Source organism: Sturnira hondurensis, unplaced genomic scaffold (assembly GCF_014824575.4).
Source record: "Sturnira hondurensis isolate 20B ecotype Veracruz unplaced genomic scaffold, ASM1482457v3 Scaffold0016462, whole genome shotgun sequence".
In the NCBI taxonomy this organism is placed as follows: domain Eukaryota; kingdom Metazoa; phylum Chordata; class Mammalia; order Chiroptera; family Phyllostomidae; genus Sturnira; species Sturnira hondurensis.
Window position 1 is genome coordinate 3,431,434 of NW_028089093.1, and position 20,445 is coordinate 3,451,878.

The following is a 20,445-nucleotide window of genomic DNA, read 5'->3' on the forward strand; positions in this document are numbered from 1 at the left end:
AAGAAATGAATCATCTTGATTGAGAGCCTTGCTGGATAAAGCAGTCTCGGTTGTAGGCCTCTGTTTCTCATTACTTGAAATATTTCCTGCCATTCTTTTCTTGCTTGGAACTACTACCCTTTGCAACATCATGGATGGAACTGGAAAGCATTATGCTGAGCGAAATAAGCCAGGCGGTGAAAGACAAATATCATATGATCTCACCATTAACAGGAATCTAAACAAACCAAACAAGCAAGCAAAATACAACCAATGACACTCAAATATGGAACAGGCTGTCAGGGCCCAGAGGGGAGAGGGGAGAGAATCATAGGGGAAAAGGGAATGGACTCACATGAACAAGTATAAAAGACACATGGACAATAACTAAGGGTGGGGGGTGGAAAGGGGAGGGAGGCGGGGAGCATGGGGTGGGGGGCGGGCAGGGTTGGGATTATAAGACAGAAACCTGTACTTGAACAAGAATTAAATAAAAATTATATTTAAAAAAAAAAGAAATGAATCATACTTGATCATAATAACCAGACTAGAACAGTAACTACTTAATTATATTATTTCTTATGTATATAATTGCACTGGAATCATTCTCTACGGTGATGAAAAACAGCAAGTAGAAGGACATCTCCAACATTTAGGGGACCAGAAACTATATAGAAAATCTCCAACTATCTCAAACCAACCAGTTTCTGTTTTTTAATTGGTCAAAACAGAAAATGCAAAATGAAATATTTCCAAATACTTTCTAAATCATTTGCAATAACAATAACTTTAAGATTTTAACAGGCCTGAAAGCTTTAAAGAGAAACATTAAATAGCTAGCTACCTACCCATGCTAACATCCGCTTAGGGAGAATTTGTTTCAATCCTTAAAGGAGAGAAGACTTTATTCAGGCCATCAAAACCCTGTTGTTCACTTTTCACCATTGTGATGCTAGCTGTGGGCTTGTCATACATGGTCTCTATTATGCTGAGGGTTATTCCTTCTACAGCTAATTTGTTGAAGAGAGTTTTTATCATGAAATGATGTTGAATTTTGACAAATGCTTTTTCTGCATCTATTGAGGTCATCGTATGGTTTTTATCCTTCATTCTGTTAATGTGGTATATCACATTTATTGATTTCTATATGTCAAACTATCCTTGTATCCCAAAGATAAATCCTACTTGATCATGGTATATGATCCATTTAATGTCCTATTGAATTCAGTTTGCTAATATTTTGTTGAGGATTTTTGTTTCTACATTTATTAAGGATATTGGCTTATCATTTTCTTTTCTTGTAGCATTCTTTTCTGGCTTTGGTATCAGGGTAGTAATTTTGACATCATAAAGTGAGTTTGGGAGTGTTCCCTTGTCTTTGAGTTTTGGCAGAATTTGATGAGTGAGGATTGATGTCAGTTCTTGTTTGGTAGGATTCACCAGCAAAGCCATCTGGTTGTGGGGCTTTTCTTATCGGGAGGTTTTCAATTACTGATGTGATCTCTTCACTCTCAGCTGGTCCGTTTGCATTTTCTATTTCTTCCTGTTTTAATCTTGGTAGGTTATATGTTGCCAGGAAGTTTTTCATTTCTAATAGGTTATTCAATTTGTTGGCATATAATGGTTCACCATAATATTTTATGATCTTTTTTATTCTGTGGCATCAATTAAAATATCTCCTCTTTATTATTTTATTTATTTGAGTCTTTTTTCTTAGCCTAATAAAGTTTTTCAATTTTTTTATCTTTTAAAAAAATTAGCTCTTACTTTCATTTATCTTTTCTATTGTTATTCTAGTCTCTATTTCATCTATTTCTTTTTCTAATTTTTTTGAGTTTAAAATATTTTAATTTTAATTTTTCTAATTTTTTATTTAATTCTTATTCAAGTACAGTTTTCTGTCTTGTATTCCCAGTCCTGCCCCCCCCAGTGCTCCCCACCTCCCTCCCATCTCCGCCCCCCACCTTAGTTATTGTCCATGTGTCCTTTATACTTGTTCATGTCAGTCCTTCCCCTTTTCCCCTGTGATTCTCTCCCCTCTCCCCTCAGAACAACCCTGTCAGCACGTTCTGCATTTCAGTGTCTTTGGTTACATTTTGCTTGCTTGTTTGTTTTGTTGTTTAGATTCCTGTTAACAGTGATATCATATGGTATTTGCCTTTCACTGCCTGGCTTATTTTGCTCAGCATAATGCTTTCCATTTATTTCTACTTTGATCATTATTATTTTCTTCCTTCTGTTAACTTTGGACTTAATTTAGTGTTCTTTTACTAATTATTTAAGGTATAAAGTTAAGTTGGTCATTTGAGATCATCCTTCACTTTTAATGTAGACATTTATTACTACGAAATTGCTCCTTAATCTTGTTTTTGCTACATTCTATTAAGTTTTGGTGTATTTTTCCTATTAAAGCTTTAGATAATTTGGCTGAAATATGTACATGCCATGCATACTGCAGAAAGTCTGCTCAGGTAACTTAATCATTCTTCGAAAGGAAAAAAGTCTTTAATTAAGGTATTTAGGCAAAAGTTTTTAAGGACTAGCCTTTAACAAACAGGTCTTAGTTTTCATAGCAATGGGTCTAACCCATAAACTAGCATAAAATCAAAATTTAAATTTAAGCCTCCTAATTGCCACTTAATTTCTCAATAAATTTGTACCGAACAGGGCAAAATCTGAATTAGTCTTAAGAAATACAAATTTGAATGAGATACTTATTTTGTTTGAGTACAGGAGCGTCAGAAGGACAAATTATAAGTGGAATACAGTAGGGTAATTAACACAAAGCTCTCATGTAAACGAAGCTACAAAATATACAAAGAAGAGACTAGTAATCCTATAAAGCACTGTAGGTGAGAAGTATAATTTGAAGTAACTCAAATCATGGAAATATCACCAGGCAGCAAAAAAGGGGAGGTATTCAGGATGTGCTATATTCCGGAGGCAAAGAGAACAACGGTAGCTGGAATGACAAGAAGGTCAGAAAAGGTCTGACCGACACAGGAAGCCGGGCTATCCCATACATTTGCTTTTAAGACCTTTAAACATCACACCAAGGAACCTGGATTTAATTGTGTGGAGTGGAAAAGCAATCAAATGTTTAAGAAGATGTATCTGAGTGTGTGGTTCAAAAGCTCACTCTGGTCTCGGTGTGAACGATGTGCTGAAGCAAGTCACAAACTCAAGGAGAACCATGACAGAAGAGACCCTGAGAGCAGAAAGGGCAAAAATTCAAGATATGGATTTGTTTGGATATGGTAGATGAGAGAGAACTTCAGGATGACTCTAAGGTTTCTAACTGAACAGCTGAAAGCAGTTTGACCCCACTAACAGCAGGGGAAGAAATAAAATAATTTGCAGAGAAGTGGGAAGAGGTGAGATAAGGAGTTTTTCCTGAGGTATCTGAACATATCCTGGTACATATAGGCAATAGGCAGTCCTGCCACAGTCTTTCGATGTTTTATTTTCTATTGACTTATTTTAGCTCATAATATCCTTTAATGTGTAGTCAGTGAAGCTCCTCTTACTACAGGGAGGTGGCTGACCCAGTTTGGAAGGTGAGTGGTGTTCTGAATTTAAACAACCCTTGCTGTTCTCAAATGCTGTGGGCGTGTGTTCACTGAGCACCTTCCCCTTAGCCAGATCAGCAGAGAGAGTGAATCATAATTGCTTCTAACTGTAAACCACATAGTGCTTTTAAATATAAACCACAGTATATTTGTTAAAGTGCTTTCCCATAGAGATGTATGGGTTGAGCGTGTGGCTTTGCAAAAGTTAATACAGAAAAAAGTCTTTTGAATTGCTTTCATCGAGTTTCTTATTAACCAGTTAATGGCTGATGCTATATGTTTCTCAATGACACTGTTGCAGGCACTTCCATAATGAAATGTCTTCTACAGCACACCAATAACTTATTGTATTTAACTAAACGTAAAATAATTTAGATGTTTGCAGTTGAAAGTAGGAGTTAGTTTGATTTTTCCATATTGGAAACAATGCAAGTTGATGATGTACAATAATATAAATACTATTGTGTTGAACAGTAGAAAATTCACATTGCAGTCATTTCTGTCTCAGGCTGCAAATATTTGCAATTAAATAAGGCCGGGGCATGCATATCTTTAAAATGACCCTCATCCTATGTCAAGAAATTAATTTTCCTTGTTTTTCCTATTAGTATGCCTCAGAGAGCCCTGGCATTAATCAGGAGGACTGTCAGATAACTATGAGTTGATTTAGAAGTCATTTTAATTTCTTTGAAGGAGAATCTCAAGTTTCTTCTTTCAGCATTTTGACTCTGATTTGTTTTACAGCTGTCCTTGGTTTACATATTAGTTTTACACATACAATTCCTATTCAAAGAAGTCAATAAAATGACATATTTTATATAACTATATAGACATAAATATGCTATTGTGTTTTTTAGAAAAATGAATTGCTAATTAAACGTGTTTTGTGTATATAGTATATGCCATATTTTCTTACCTCATAAGAAGATTTTAAAAACCTTAGTAAGAGTTTTAAATCTGTTCCCATCTCATATCTCTATACTACAAATATATATTCTGATCTTTGGAAAAATGTTTTTAAGCTATTTTTGTCTAAGAAGTAAGATAGGATAAAATACATTCAGAGACTTGAGATTTCAATGGCATCACCGACTGACTGGGGGAATCTTGGGGACAATGGAGAACTCAATAAGTAGAACATATTCCTGTTTTAGCCTTCAGGGTTGGGCCAACTCTGCACTGGTCCTGATTTATTATAGCTAAAATTAGAGCTCATTTGACGATGAGAACTCCCCCCCCCCAAGACTTAGAGAGATTGCAACTTGACTATGTTAGAATAACAAAGTTTAGGAATCATTAGGAATTTAAAGCTCGGTGTCAGAGTGAAAAGTATCCTTTGGTAAATGTTCAAAGGATATTTTCAACCATTTTGGTGGTCTGTATTTGTAATCTTAAAGGATCAGTTTACTTGACTTCCCTCTGGTATTTTTGGAAGCCAGCTCAACCTGGCAGGCCACTTCAAAAACCCTTGTACTGAAGTACAGATCTTGTCCATAGGACTCACAAATTTTTTTTCGGAGGGTAGGAGTATCAAGATGATTTATTGATAACATCTGTCCTTAGATTTTTGTGAGGTTAAAATCTTCTCATGCATGTAATATGGCAAGTAGTTAAACAGATTTAAAGCTCATTTTGCAAGAAAATATTGGCTATCTGCACAGGCATTTTGGAGACTCCCTGATGTGAGAAAGTAGATTAAACATCATAACAAGGAAACAGTTGTTTCCACATCTTCACAACAGAATGCTAACTCTGACTCTGGTGTCTGGGAACTTAAGGATATAGATGTTGCATTAGTCAACAAGCAGAATCGTGCCTCCTCAGCTCCCCGGTGACTCCAGTCAAACGTGGCTACTTCAGATTCCTAGCGACTGGAAAGTGCAACGTAATATGTTCAACTCCTCAAGTCCTCAAAACTTTACTCTTGTATTAGATAATCAGGAAATTAGGTATCCACGCCCCATTGTCTGAGTACTTTGTCAGGGAAAAGTTTTCTATTCTGCTTTAATGCTAAGGTCGTAGTTTCTGTGCATGGGTGATAACGAACATACTTTTGTAGAATATATTCATGTACCTTTTTGAAAGTTACACTTAAATTTGGAGTGTATTATATTAACTAGTCTATCCTGGCCATAGATGCTTTTTGGAATTAAGTTGGTAGTAGAAGGGAGGGGAGGGAGACACTCTCCATATAAATTAACATGCTTTCACTTATCAGCCAATATTATTATTATTACTCATTGCTAATATTCATTAAGCTTGTACTGAGCATTCACTGTGAATAGCCTTCTTCTACATGCCTTCCATGTGGGAACACCTGCAATTCTCAAAACAGCCCCATGCGGTAGATACTATTTTTATTCTTTTTTCTTTAATGCTTGAGGGTTAGAGAGAGATAGAGGAAGTAAATAATTTGCTTTCAGCTAATTAAATGGATGAGTCAAATTTCCAGCCCAGGAGGTCTTGAGAACTACATATTCCAATGTAGGTTCCATTTTGCTTTGGTTTCCAGGAAATTCAGAGTTAAAACTGAGCGCTCCGCTGCCGTGCGCACTGCCGGTGCCTGGTGTTTTCTTCTGTTGATTTTAACTGGAGTTCTGTGTTTAGTTTTACAATCCACATCGAATAAAGTGCTGAGAGGAGAAGAGTTGCAAATTGCAAATAACCGATGAGTCATATATGTTTGGAATGACTGCAAACATCCCAGCATACTGTTTTTCCCATATGCTGTGGGTCTAAGCTACTGAGAAAAACCCAGTACTTTAAGGTGCCCACTGTGCTTGAAGCAGTATAGTCATAGATTTTGGAATCTGCCGAACATTCTTTTTTTGTTCATTACATTTTGAAATGGGACCATGCCAGGTAAGGAATGTCTGGAAGTCTGATTGATTGTTAATTAATAAAGAAATGCCCTCGGGCTGAAAACACTCATCAAAAGCCTGTCATTTAAAGTTTTGCCCAGAACATACACTTTGCTTCCAGCCTTAAATTCTAAAGATTTATGTCACACTCAACTCATCTTTCTCCCATCACATGGGAAACAAACACACATATTTTTAGATGGTTTTAAAAAGACACCATATTGTTATTCTAACACAGTTGGCTCTTATGGCAAGAAATCAGAAATACACCTTGGGGAGGTTTTTAAACTATAATGAAATGAAATTAAACTCTATTCACTACCAGTTATGCAATCTATCAAAGGGGTTTTTATTGCATTGCTTGTGGTATTCTTGCTCACATAACATCGCCTTTGAATAAATTACAACAGAAATATTTGTTCTTTTTTTTGAGCAGGTGGGTTTTCTTCACATAGACTGTGTATTAAAAAATTAATGATATCTGCTTTAGGGCACTTACTAAACATTTTGGGTAAAATCCTCTATGATACTGCTTCCACCACCAGAGTGCCCGTGCAGGCTCACTCATCCCCAAACTGGAACTGTCCATTGAGGCATGTGAATAAGCAATGTGTAGCTGTAGAGATTCAGTCCCTACGGTTCCCTCACTAGAAAATGTAGAGAGTGATAAAATGTCAGCTCAGACTTCTGTCTATGATAAGAGCAAGTTGATGACTGAAAAATCAACAAATTGTGTGGGGACTTTTTAACTTCATTTTTCTAATAAATGATACAGAACAAAGGAAAAAAGGATGGATTTAAGGATGCTATTGTACATTATGTTCAGTGAAGGTGATTTGATGTGTTTAACAATATTTTTCTAAAAAATTTTCTATCTGATTACAGCCCAGAGACTGCATTTTATTAATACATTGTTTCCAACCCCCACAAGACCTAATGCCCATGACACTTGATAACCACTGAGTGGACACACACAAAATAATACATGCTAGAGACATTAATATATAGAAAGAGATAAATGATATTTCAAAAATTATTTATTGTAACATTTTCATATGTTTAAAAAATAATGAAGTGTGTACTTGTAAATGCTGATACTATACTAATGATAAATATATTTACTATGTTGCAGTCAATGATGTTCATAATTAAATCCTTAACTAGTTAATGGTTCATCTAATAAATAATATGATTTAAATTTTTAAAGTTTAAAACAGAAAAGCTTCTCATCTATTTATTAATAAATATCTCTTCTTTTCTTATTTATATTCTTACATTTAACCCTAGTTAGTTTATGGAGCAATATTACTTTTAAAGATCTCTGTAATTATGTCATTCATTTAAGAAGGTAATTTTCTCTTCATTAAAAAAATACTCCAATAGATCTTTTACATATTCATGTTCTAACTTCTATGTTAAATGTAAAAGGAAATATATTTGATTCCTACTAAGGCAAAGGGCTCTGTACTTTTAGGTGAATTATGCTTGAGAATTCTAACAATTTCACACGAGCTACTCACTGAGGTCCCTCCTGCTTCTGAACTGACTCACATTCCCAAGGTTACCTAGTTTGTCAAGGCCCAAGGCTTTTCCCTAACCAGATATGTCTTTGCGCTGCCTTTGACACCCAGCTTCAAGTAGATTTCCCTTTTTTCTGAATGTGACACCTTTTCAAATATAAACACCCTTACTAAAGTAAGGGTAATCCCATCCTTTTCAAAATATTTTGAAGCTAAGATACAGAAAGGAAAGAACATTTATCTACATTGCCTCTCTCATATAAATGAAAAACTAACTCTTATTTTCCATTTATTATTTTCTGACATATAATATTTACTTTAAAACCTAGCCAATTTTTCCCAGAAATATTTAAATATTCATAGAGTCTAAGTTTTATTTTTCTTTGATACTGAAGACACAAAGATTGGAAATCATTTCTGGCCTTTTTGGAAATACTCATGTCACTATGATACAAAACTTGACATGAAAAAAATCAGCCTCCTGGAAATGTTACAAAAGATGAGCTAGTTCCATAGTATTTAGTAGCTTGGGGTTTATTTCAACTCAAAATAAAATGGCATGTGTGATCTTGGCCTGAAACAGAGCCAATATATTATTCATATGCTAAAAAGGAAAGTTTGCAAACAAATGAGATCACACGGTATTTGCCTCCAAGACACTGAACAGGTTGTATCAGAAAAAAGAAGTGTAGAAATAATACAGGCTCTGCCAATATGAAATAAAATTTTGCTATGCCACACAAAACTATTCCTTTTATGTATTTCAACCTTGGATCCACATTGATTTTTGAAAAGGTTGCATTTTACCTAAAGATTTAAATTAAAATTCACCTTCAACAGCCCTTCCTAGGAAACAACTGACTAGTCTCTGGAATCTGAAATTTCTACAATGTAATAAAGATTATTTAAAAAATAGAATCAGGCTGCTATTTTGAAACACATAATGCAAAACTATTTTTATCTCAGCTTCCTATTGGTCAGAGGCTTTTTAGAAAAGCTGATCTTACAATGCAGCACTGAACTAGGAGCCAGAACTTTTCTCAGACCCTGTGCTATTTCCTGATACGATTACAGTGATTTGTCTCATCAGAAGACTGACTTCCTTCTCCACTTCCTTCACCCTTTTATAACACAGTCATGACTAAGGCTTGCAGCTGGTGACTTCAGCATAACCCCAATATTTTTAGTTGTTTTGATCTCAAATGAGCCTCTTTGTACATCAGATTTTTATATCAAAATTGAGCCTCATCTTTTGATGCAGAATTACTCTTCTTGTTGCTTAGTCAATAAACAGGATATTACTAACATAGTACCACCTGAAATTCCTAAGAAGCACTCACTCCAACTTTTATCACTCAAAATAATACCATTGCTAGATGGAGAACCTAATTAAAATAAAAGTTAAATTTTAGGAAGGAGAAAAATCACTTTTCCTGAGATGCTTTGTCTTATTATTTTAAGTCTAATACTTGAAAGGTTAAAAAGTGACCACAAGGGTGACAGCAAAGACCTCTGTGATAAAGGTGAGTGGATAACCAAGCATGTATTTCTTCAGTGAAAACACGTGCAAGAGTCCCCACGACTCCGTGAGTCAAGTACCATTGTACAGATTTTGCAAGCGAACAACTTGAACTGCAGGGAAATTTAGCAACTTCCTCAAGATCTGCCAGTTAGAACCTAAAGCCTATTTTTATATATTTTTTCTTTTATACTACATTGCATCACAGAATCTTTTTTTTCTATTAATATTAGCTTTACCAAAAAATTATGTTAGCTATCCATTGTCATTCATTTGGTCAACAAGCACTTTAGTATAACAAGCCCATACTAAGTTTTGAAAATATAAACACAACTTTGAATAGGAATCTGCAGTATAACAGGGGGTCAATTCATGTAAATAAGTGATGGATATATAATTACATATAATAATTATAACAATGGCATTAATAATAATTACAACTAATTTTAATCGAACACTTAAATTGTGCCATGCACTGCTTTAGGTTTTTTTATGTGTGTTAATTCATTTAATTCACAAACAACCCTAGAAATAGGTGCTGTTATTATCCATATTTGAAAAATTAAAGTACAAAGAACATTAGAAAAACCACTGTAAAACTGTCAGCCAAAAGAAGCATAATTTTAATATTTTCAACAAATATTTAGTTCATGCCTGCTGTGTGGCAGGCCTTGCTTGTCTCACAAAGAATGAAGAAGCACATCATTCTTTTAGTCATCAGTTAGTACTTTAAAATTCAAAATTCTCTTAACGAATAGGTGAAATAGAAAACGACATTCAAAGCAACGGAGGGAGAACTACAAACAGACCAACAGCAATTGACAATTGCACAGTCAATGAAGGCACTACATCATAGTGGTTTCCAACCCCAGTGGGCTTTCAAAGCTGCCCAGCCGTCCTATTTTCCTTGCCAGAGCTGTCTTCCCAATGTCGTTTTATGCTTTTTTTTTTTGCATTTTCTTGAAGCTTCCAAGTACCCCTACTTCCTGCTCACTGGTAGTATGTGATCTTGCTTTCTATTTCACAGGAACTTACCGAGTTACTGTTTATAACCACCTCAAAGTTCTGCAAATATTTAGGTTAAGATTATTATAGAAAATATATACTTTCATGTATTCCTTACAACCTCTATTATTTGAATACACTGGTATTTTTAAAATAAGTCATATTAAAATGAGTCAGTGTATAACGATGTCACATACAACTTTCAAAGATCCTACACTGGATAAACACAATGAGCCAGAAATCATGGGTTGAATAAATGTGTGAAAAAAGAGCTACAGTAGATAAATAAGAAAAAAACAAATCCCAGAGGTAAAAGGCTGAAGGAACAGTTAAAGAAACCATCTAAGAAAATGGTTTCTTCCATGACGTTCTCTGTTTCTGCACTAAAAGCCCAAACCCATCAATTCAGACCCATCTGGCAAATGTCCTCTGTTCCTCCATTTAACAACAATGAACAGCAGCAACAGCAGCAACAATGAAACAGCAGCAACAATGAAAGGATAAAAGAAAGCAGTACATGTAATAGTCCCTGTTTTTGCCATCGTACCCCCCACAAATGGGTCTGTAGTTTAGTGACAAGATGTCAAAATTACAAAATTTCTTCATGCAGGTCAGGAAAAAGTATTAATATATCTAAGGTAATTTTCTTCTCTTATTGGCTCTAAATCTACTATTCTCCAATTTTGCTTATATTTTTTCTCTAATACAATGGGGAAAAATCCTTCTGCTTCGAGGTCATCCATTACCCCTTTGTACAGAATGTTGTCCCATCCAAAACCTTGAGTAGCTCTAAAGATTCTTCTATTACACAAATCCTCAAATATCTTCTTTATTCTGACTCTTCTCCAGTATTTACACATACTAAATGCTATTATCATCTTATAATAAAACAGTAATATGTGGTTTGCATGCAGGCTAATGGACACTATTAGTCATTGTTTTATTTGGTCTATCACTCTTAGTGTCTCTCTCTAATGGTTTCTTTTTTCCAATTTTTTTATTTAATTATTTTTCAAGTACAGTTTTCTGTCTATTATTCCCATCCCATCCCACCCCCATGTTCCTCCCTCCCTCCCATCTCCACCCTTCTCAGTTGTTGTCCATGTATCCTTTATATATGTTCCTCTAAATCCCACCTCTATTTCTCCTGAAATTCCCTGCCCTCTCCCCCCTGGTCACTGTCAGCCTGTTCTCTATTTCAGTGTCTTTGGTTATATTTTGCTTGCTTGTTTGTTTTGTTGTTTAGCTTCCTGTTAAAGGTGAGATCATATGGTATTTGTCCTTCAACACCTGGCTTATTTCACTCAGCATAATGCTTTCCAGTTCCATCCATGATGTTGCAAAAGGTAGGAGCTCCTTCTTCTTTCTGCAGCATAAAATTCCATTGTGTATATGTACCATAGTTTTTTGATCCATTCATTTACTGACGGGCACCTAGGTTGCTTCCAACTCTTGGCTATTGTAAACTGTGCTGCTATGAACATTGGGGTGCATATGTTCTTTGGGATTGGTGTTTTCGGGTTCTTAGGATACAATCCTAGCAGTGGAATTGCTTGCCTTTTGTCTCATGGGTTTTCTTGACTTCTCATCATTTCCTGCCTTTTTTAGTTACCCTGTCTTTATTTTACTTGTGAACTCTTCTTTTTTGGTGCCTGAAATATTGATATTTCATATGGTATAATCATGCATGTAGAAAATTCTAAAGACTACATGTACACACAAAAATATTAGAAGTGATAAAAGAATATAGTAAAGTTGCAGAATACAAAGTCAACATACAAAAATTAGTTGTGTTTCTAAACATTAACAGTGGACTATCTAAAAATGAAATTACGAAAATAATCCATTTACAATAGTATCAAAAAGAATGAGATAGGAATAGACTTAACCAAGGGGGTCAAAGTGGCACACTGAAAACTTCATGGAAGAAAGAAATTAAAGAGGCACATAAATGGAAGGACATCCCTGTACATTGATGGGAAGCCAATGTTGTTAAACTCTCTGTACTAGTCAAAGCGATGTGCAGGTTCAATGCAATCCCAATGAAAATACCAAAAGCATTTTAGGCCTTATTCATTTATTTATATAGAGAGGAGGAGAGGGAGAAAAAGAGGGAAAGGGACATCAATGTGTGGCTGCCTCTCAGGCACCCCCTGCTATGGACTTGGCCTGAAACCCAGGCATGTGCCCTAGACTAGAAATCAAACTGGTGACCCTTTGCTTCACAGGCCAGAATTCAATCCACTGAGCTACACCAGCCAGGGCCCCAAAGTATTTTTTACAGAAATAGATAAAAGAATCTAAAATCCACATGAAACCACAAAAGACCTTGAGTAGCCAACACAATCTTAAGAAAGAACAACTAGGTACCCTCATTCACTACTGGTAGGAATATAAATTGGTACAGCCACTACTAGAGTTGCCATGTTACCCATCAACCCCTCTGTTGAGTATCTGCCTGAAAATTTTGAAAACATTTTTTTGCAAAGATATATGCACCCCTATGCTCATTGCAGCATTATTCATGGTGGCCAAGACAGAGAAACAACCAAAGTGCTCTTTAATAGATAATTGGATAAAGAAGATGTGGTGCATATACACAATAAAATACTGCTTAGCTGTAATATGAAATAGTGCCATTTGTGACACCATGGATGAATCTTGAGAACATCATGCTAGGTGAAATAAATCAGACAGAAAAATTCAAGATAAGTAGATACAGAAAATTTAGCGTTTACATAATTGCTTTTGAAGGGTAAAAATTAACAGAATTTTGTTTTGATAAGCCATGAGGAAACAGAGCAATCAATATGATTATCACCTTATACCTGTAATTAAAACTGCTCTCAGAGAACATATATACTTTTAAACAATTTATCTTACTGAACACGTTTATAACCTTCATACAGTTTAGTTTTTGTATACAATGAATTAAAAAAAAATTGTATTTAAATTTTGCAATGGTCTCCCATTATTGATTCTTGAAAATCCAGAGACTAGCATTTGCATGTATGGTGCCACTAGTAGAGATTGCTTTCATTACTTTGCAGCCTGCCAGTTTCCAAGGCCATTAATACAATTGACCCTTGGACAAGAAGGGGATGAATGGCACCAACCTCCACCCAGTCAAAACTCCACATATAATTTTTGACCCTGAATAATTCAAGTTGCCCGTTAATAACTGTGGGGGATTGGTTCTAGGACGCCCTCTGGAAACCCAAATCGAAAGTCCATGACACTTAGGTCCCTGTATAAAATGGTATAGACCAATGGATATGGTTGGCTCTCAGCATCTGTTCACTCTCAAAAATAGGTCAAATCAGTACAGGTATCTATTGAAAAATATCCGCGTGTAAGTGGACTCGTGCCATGTTGTTCAAGGGTCAACTAGAGTGTCATAGCAAATGACAAGCTAAGAGCTCAAATGGTAACATGCTTTATTAAGATTTTAACTAATTACAAGTAACAAGGCCTGTGTCACTCAGCAAGTACAACATCTGCCCACTTAACTTTAGTTTAGAAGCAAAAAGTCTTTTTCTATTGTCATGACCAAGTTGATTTCACAGGTTTAAAACATCTCTGAGATCTATGAGTTTAACCTCAGTTTTTAAGGACTTCAGAATCAATAAAATGCAAGAGTAATTATTAGATCACTACTTGAAATTGTGTAGTAAACAGAAGAAATTGAAAAGAGTTAAGAAGTGGTGTAAGTAAGCAAATCACATACTATTATAGTGGGTCCTGTGAACACCTCAATAGGCATGACAGTAACTAGGCACTTGAAAGCTTTGATTTCCTCCCATTCCCTACAAGCCTGAAATGCTGACCATAGGTATCTATTAGAAAGCACTCAGTTGGTATGGTTAACATAGGTATGTACTCTATCTAGGGCCTGTTAGCATTAACCACCAAAGCACAGCATCTCTGAGTTTCTGCTATGAACTTGATAGGAAGACAGTTTTAAAAGGAAAAGAAGGAAGAGGGTAGAGTCTAGAATTGGGTGAGTCCTTTTTCTACCTGCTATTTGGGAGGGGAGAGGTTGTTTATTTCTTCTATTCTGAGGTAATTATAACCAAGGCAGGAAAGTATCTCCAGTGATTATTCCCTCGAAATATTACCTCATGAGAGTCTTCCATCCCGTGCAATCTGACTGAACAGTGGTGGCTGTGTAGGTCATGCAGGTAGATGGAAGGTGCTATCAGGAAGGAATTCCAGACCATGTGAAGGATCGGACGCTTTCCTTACTACACAACAGGAAAAAAAGAAGAGAGTGAGGCTCTTCTCTGAGGGGACTCTGAAGACTGTTTGTAAAGAATGTAACGGCTTTCTCAGCAAGTCCCAGAAAAGGGGTAGTTGCAGAGCCTCCAAATGGCTAAGCCACTGGTTATAGATAAACGGCTGGACATGTGTGAAGGTTGTGGTTGTCCAGACTCTGGAGTGGAGGGAACTCTAGCGACAGTCATATTTTTACCCCAAAGTGCCAAACGAGTAACTCCATGTTCCTTGATATGTAAAAGTAAGGGAAGCCCTAAATTAGTGGGATAAATTGTTAAGTCAATAGGGAAAGGCTAAAACTGCATAACGAGCTAGCAATGAAGCTTGACCTCTCTGCACCCTCACTGTTAGGCTGGAACATACACAGTTATCTGATATTGTAAAGGAAAACTATGAGATAGACTCCATCAGGAGAACAAATCATGCCTGCTTTCCTGCAATCACAAATAAATGGTTATTCACAGTCTAGCTTCACGGGTTTTAAGTTACATCTTATTTATTCAATGGAATATTATTAGACATGAGAGCTCTGCAGAATCACAGCTGCTAGGCGCAGAAGTCTTTGCTATTTTAATGTAAATGGTGAAGCATCTCAAGACATAGTCCTGGAGTGTGAGGAGACATACGATGAGGGTCAAAGGGCAGCACCAGACACCTTCTGCTTGGTAGGGCACTGCCCACAATTTGGTAAATTTAGGAATCCGATGTAAACTTGGTTTTGTTATATTGATTCTCAGTTTAAAATGTCCTATTCCATGGGAGGAGAGAGGGAAGTGACACGAAAAATGAGGCAAGAGTGGTGCTGTGCCACAGCCAAGAAAAGTTAGGAACATGAGCAGGGGCCCGAAGGGAGCCACTAAAATGGGAATCAAGGATGATCAGGCAAGGGATTCAAGAAAACGCACCGGCAGGCCATTACCTCCCCATGGATTCCCGCGTGTTTCTCATGCAAATCTACAGAACTGTTGAACGCTGTTGGTGTGAACAATGGATTTTTTTCTTAATCTACTGGTTTGAGAAGACTTTGAGACTTGCCCAAGATTGCAGACCTACTGGAAAATTATTCAATTTGGGTAAAATGTTCAAATACTTTGAAATTGTTAGTAGAGATGAATTAATCAATGTAGAAACCAAAAGTTCTTTTTTATGGTAATAAGAAGAAATATTTTTCATTTATTTATTTATTCTTTTTAAATTTATTTAATTATTTTTCAAGTACAGTTTTCTGTCTATTACTCCCATCCCATCCCACCCCCATGTTCCCCCCTCCCTCCCATTTCCACCCTTCTCAGTTGTTGTCCATGTGTCCTTTATATATGTTCCTCTAAATCCCTCCCCTATTTCCCCTGAAATTCCCTCTCCTCTCCCCTCTGGTCACTGTCAGCCTGTTCTCTATTTCAGTGTCTTTGGTTATATTTTGCTTGCTTGTTTGTTTTGTTGTTTAGCTTCCTGTTAAAGGTGAGATCATATGGTATTTGTCCTTCAACAAGAAGCTAAATACACAATCTTTTCAAATGCACATGGAACATTTTCAAAGATAGACCACATGATAGGACACAAAACGAGTCTTAACAAATTCAAGAAAATTGAAATCATACCAAGCATTTTCTCTGACCACAAGAGACTGAAATTAGAAACCAACCCCAAAGAAAAAAACCAAAACACCCAAAATCATGGAGACTGAATGGTATGCTATTAAACAACAAATGGGTCAAGATTGAAATTAGGGAAGAAATCAAAAAGTTTCTGGAAACAAATGAAAATGAACTCACAACAACCCAAAACTTACGCGACACGGCCAAGGCAGTCCTGAGAGGGAAGTTGATAGCAATACAGGCTCACCTAAAGAAGATAGAAACATTTCAAACAGACAACCTAACCCTATACCTGCAAGAACTCGAAGAACAACAACAAAGACAGCCCAGAGCAAGTAGAAGGAAGGGAATAACCAAGATCAGAGCAGAATTAAACGACATAGAGACTAAAAGCACAATTCTAAGGATCAATGAATCCAGGGGTCAGTTTTTTGAAAAGAAGAGAGAGGACCCAAATAAACACAATCAGAAATGAAAGAGGAGAAATTACAACTGATACCACAGAAATAGAAGGGATTGTAAGAAATTACTATGAAGAACTGTATGCCAAGAAATTTGAAAACCTAGGTGAAAGGGACAAATTTCTAGAAGTATATAATCTGCCAAAACTCAATGAAGAAGAAGTAGAAAGCCTGAACAGACCAATAACAGCAAATGAAATTGAAGCAGTAATCCAAAAACTTCCATCACACAAAAGCCCTGGACCAGATGGTTTCACAGGAGAATTCTACAAAGCTTTTAAGAAAGAACTAACCCCTATTCTTCACAGACTATTCCAAAAAAAATCCAAAATGATGGGAAACTCCCAAAGGTTCTTTTATAAGTACTGTTTTAGCTGAATTTCATGTATAATCTGATTTTATTTGCATATCACTAATAAGGCAGAACATTGCATGTATTTCCCTCTGAATTAGAGGAATGATAAAATGTTTATGTCAATAATTACTGACCATTGTGTTTGGTGAGAGAAGACATCTATCATCTTTATACATTATCCCACTAGGGAATTAAACACAGTTCTTTGGTGTTCTCAGTTGGATATTTTGGGCAAACTAAGCCAATTAAGTTCACCAGTGAACCATGGGGGAAACTTTAACTACATTGCTCAGCGTTGGAAATCGCATTTAAAGAAAATGTCAGGTGTCTATTATCACCTTCCCAAGTATTAAAGACAGGGTGGTAGAACTGGCAGAGGAGAATCAGATAATAAATATTCCTATCGAATTCTTATAGTTCTTGCTTTTGTGATACAGATTTGGTACTTACGGATTTGGAAGTCAATTTTTGGTGTGTATATTTGTTTACTAGTCTGGTTAATTATTTTCTCTTAGGACATGTGAGAATTATTTTATAGAATAACATGGATTCAGGTAGGTTATTATTTAATACACTAGATTCCCCTTCTAGTTTCTCTAACCACACTGTTGTTCTACATCCTTTTGCCCTTATCCACACAGGATACCCCACGTTCTCTGTAACTGATGAGCAGTAAGTGAATATTAACATCCTAAGTATTCCTGTGATATCTTACTATTATCTAAGAATTCGGAAAGCAGCCTATGAGCCTCCTTCCAAAGGAGACACTCCTGATCAAGACACCTTCTCTTCGGAAAGCTATAGAAAACAGTGTTCCACTGACCTGTTTGCACTTCAGTAATGCTTCAGAACAAATGTAAGCAGACATATTTAAATATCATGTTCACACGCACACACACACACACACACAACCCTGGGATTTTAAGGAAAAATTAATTTAAAGCAAAACAGGGACAGAAAAAAACCTAACATGTGCCCTGACAATTAAGATGTTCAGATATTCTCATTTAATTGCAGAAAGAAAAGTTATGTTCTCTATAAATCGGGCTCAGAGTGCACAGATGCTGTCTGTCCACCACTGTGTGGAGATCAGACATCGTGGTGGCAAGTTCAATGCTTCATTTTTAGGTAAATTACTCACCAGCTAAAGAATGTTTTAATAGTGAGTACCAGCTTTATAATCCCCACATGTTTCTTCTCTGTTAATTGCTCTTAGAAGTAGGACTAATATAAAATTTCCTTTCTCTGATAAAATCTTATTACTCTCAGGGAAAAATACTGAAATAACTCTATCAAAAACTCTTACCCAATAATAAATAATACAACGAACATCATGCCCTTCTTCCTGTGAAGAAGCACAGCAACCAAAAGCTAACATTTTATAGAAGAAACGTGTTCCAAAGTGGAATTTAAAAAGCTGTAAATTTTACATGACCTTTCAACAGCTTTACACTCTGCTTTGAGACACACAATAATTTTAGCTCCCTGAATGTGGATGAGAAATACAGCCCTTAAAAGAGAAAGCTGTACAAGATGTAACCCTTTACGGCAGAGATCTGCCCTGTTTTGGGAGAAACAACAAAGTGAATACTACTAACAAAAATTCTGCTTTTCTGATATGAAGTAAAAAAGAAACTATGAAATGCTTTGGTGGAAACTGTTTTCAGTAAGCACTTAGGAGCCCAGTTAATGTAGAAACTTCTCAAGTTCACAGTTTGTTTTACGCTAAGAGCCCTTCCTCAACCTCAGGAATTTTCACGATACCTGAGTAATGAAGAGACAGAGAGAACGTGGGCATCTCTGTACTAAGAAAGAATTAACAGCCATCAGGTTTAGCTTCACAGGTAAATACAAGCTTACATTTTTTTTCTAGATTATATCATTCTGGGTGACTAAAGCAGTTGATGGATATAGTCACAAAGAAGCATGAATGTAAATTCAGGCAACACAATTTCCTGTTCTGTACAGGCTATGAAACCTTGAACAACACTCCCTGGCCCTTCTAAACTTCAGCCATGAGACTAAATTAGAAAATAAGTATCAATCTACTTTGAAAATTCTATAGTTCTGCAGTGTATTATTATTATTATTCATTATTTAACAATCCAAGAAAGAGCAAGAGATGCAGTCTTTTTGTTCAGGTGGCTTAAAATCTAGTTAGGAAGTAAAATATATATGCCCAGGAAATAAATTAAGAGTAATAAATTTAAGTCTAATCTAAGGACTTGGTGATGAATTCAAAGCTGAGGGAAAATTTGGGAAATGAGATTCAATAACATTTTGTATAGAGAATTAAATGAAAGGTTTTTCCCATGAGATTTGGAAATATGTGTCAACATCAATTGAAATTAGTTTGGTTCAAAAAGCATGATGCTGAGTGAAATAAGCCAGGTGTTGAAGGACAACTACCATATGATCTCACCTTTAACAGGAAGCTAAACAACAAAACAAACAAGCAAGCAAAATGTAACCAAAGACGCTGAAATAGAAAACAGGCTGACAGTGACCAGAGGGGACAGGGGAGGGAATTTCAGGGGAAATAGGGGAGGGATTTAGAGGAACCTATATAAAGGATACATGGACAACAACTGGGAAGGGTGGAAATGGGAGGGAGGGGGGAGCATGGGGGGTGGGATGGGATGGGAGTAATAGACAGAAAACTGTACTTGAAAAATAAATAAATTTTAAAAAATTAAAAGAAAAAAAGAATTCTATTTGTGACATGATATAGTGTTTCAGTAAGAGGTGTAGAAAGTTTCACCTGAGAAAATATTTATGTTGGGAGCAATTGGTATAATGTGGCTAGAATTTGAGAGGTTCAGCCTGGAGATATATTTTGGTTCAAGAGATACAACAATGCAATTATAAGTATGACTCACATTTAGAGAATAATTAGAAATCAAGAGCTGAGGCTCAATGACAAGTCTCAGAGAAACTAGACAAAGAGAGTGGTAAGAAAAAGCAGACAAGCAGGAAAAGTGCTGTATCACAGATCTGAGAAAATGAAAATTAAAAAGAAACCACAGGAGTTGAAAAAGAATTCTGAGTCAGCGGATAATATTTGAGAAAGCAATTTTAGTAACATGCAAGCAAAGATAAACTGCAAAAAGCAGAATAATTTAATAATGAAATAAACCAGTACCTCGTGGGATGGTTTATTTCCAGCAAGGATGGAAACATGTAATCCAAGATTTCAGCAGGTACAAGAAGGAAAAAAATCTTCACAGTGGGAAAAGTACTTGAGCTGGTGTAGGGTGAGTGGAGGCAGTCTGGCGTCCTCACCCAGGTGTCTGGGTAACTAAGGGA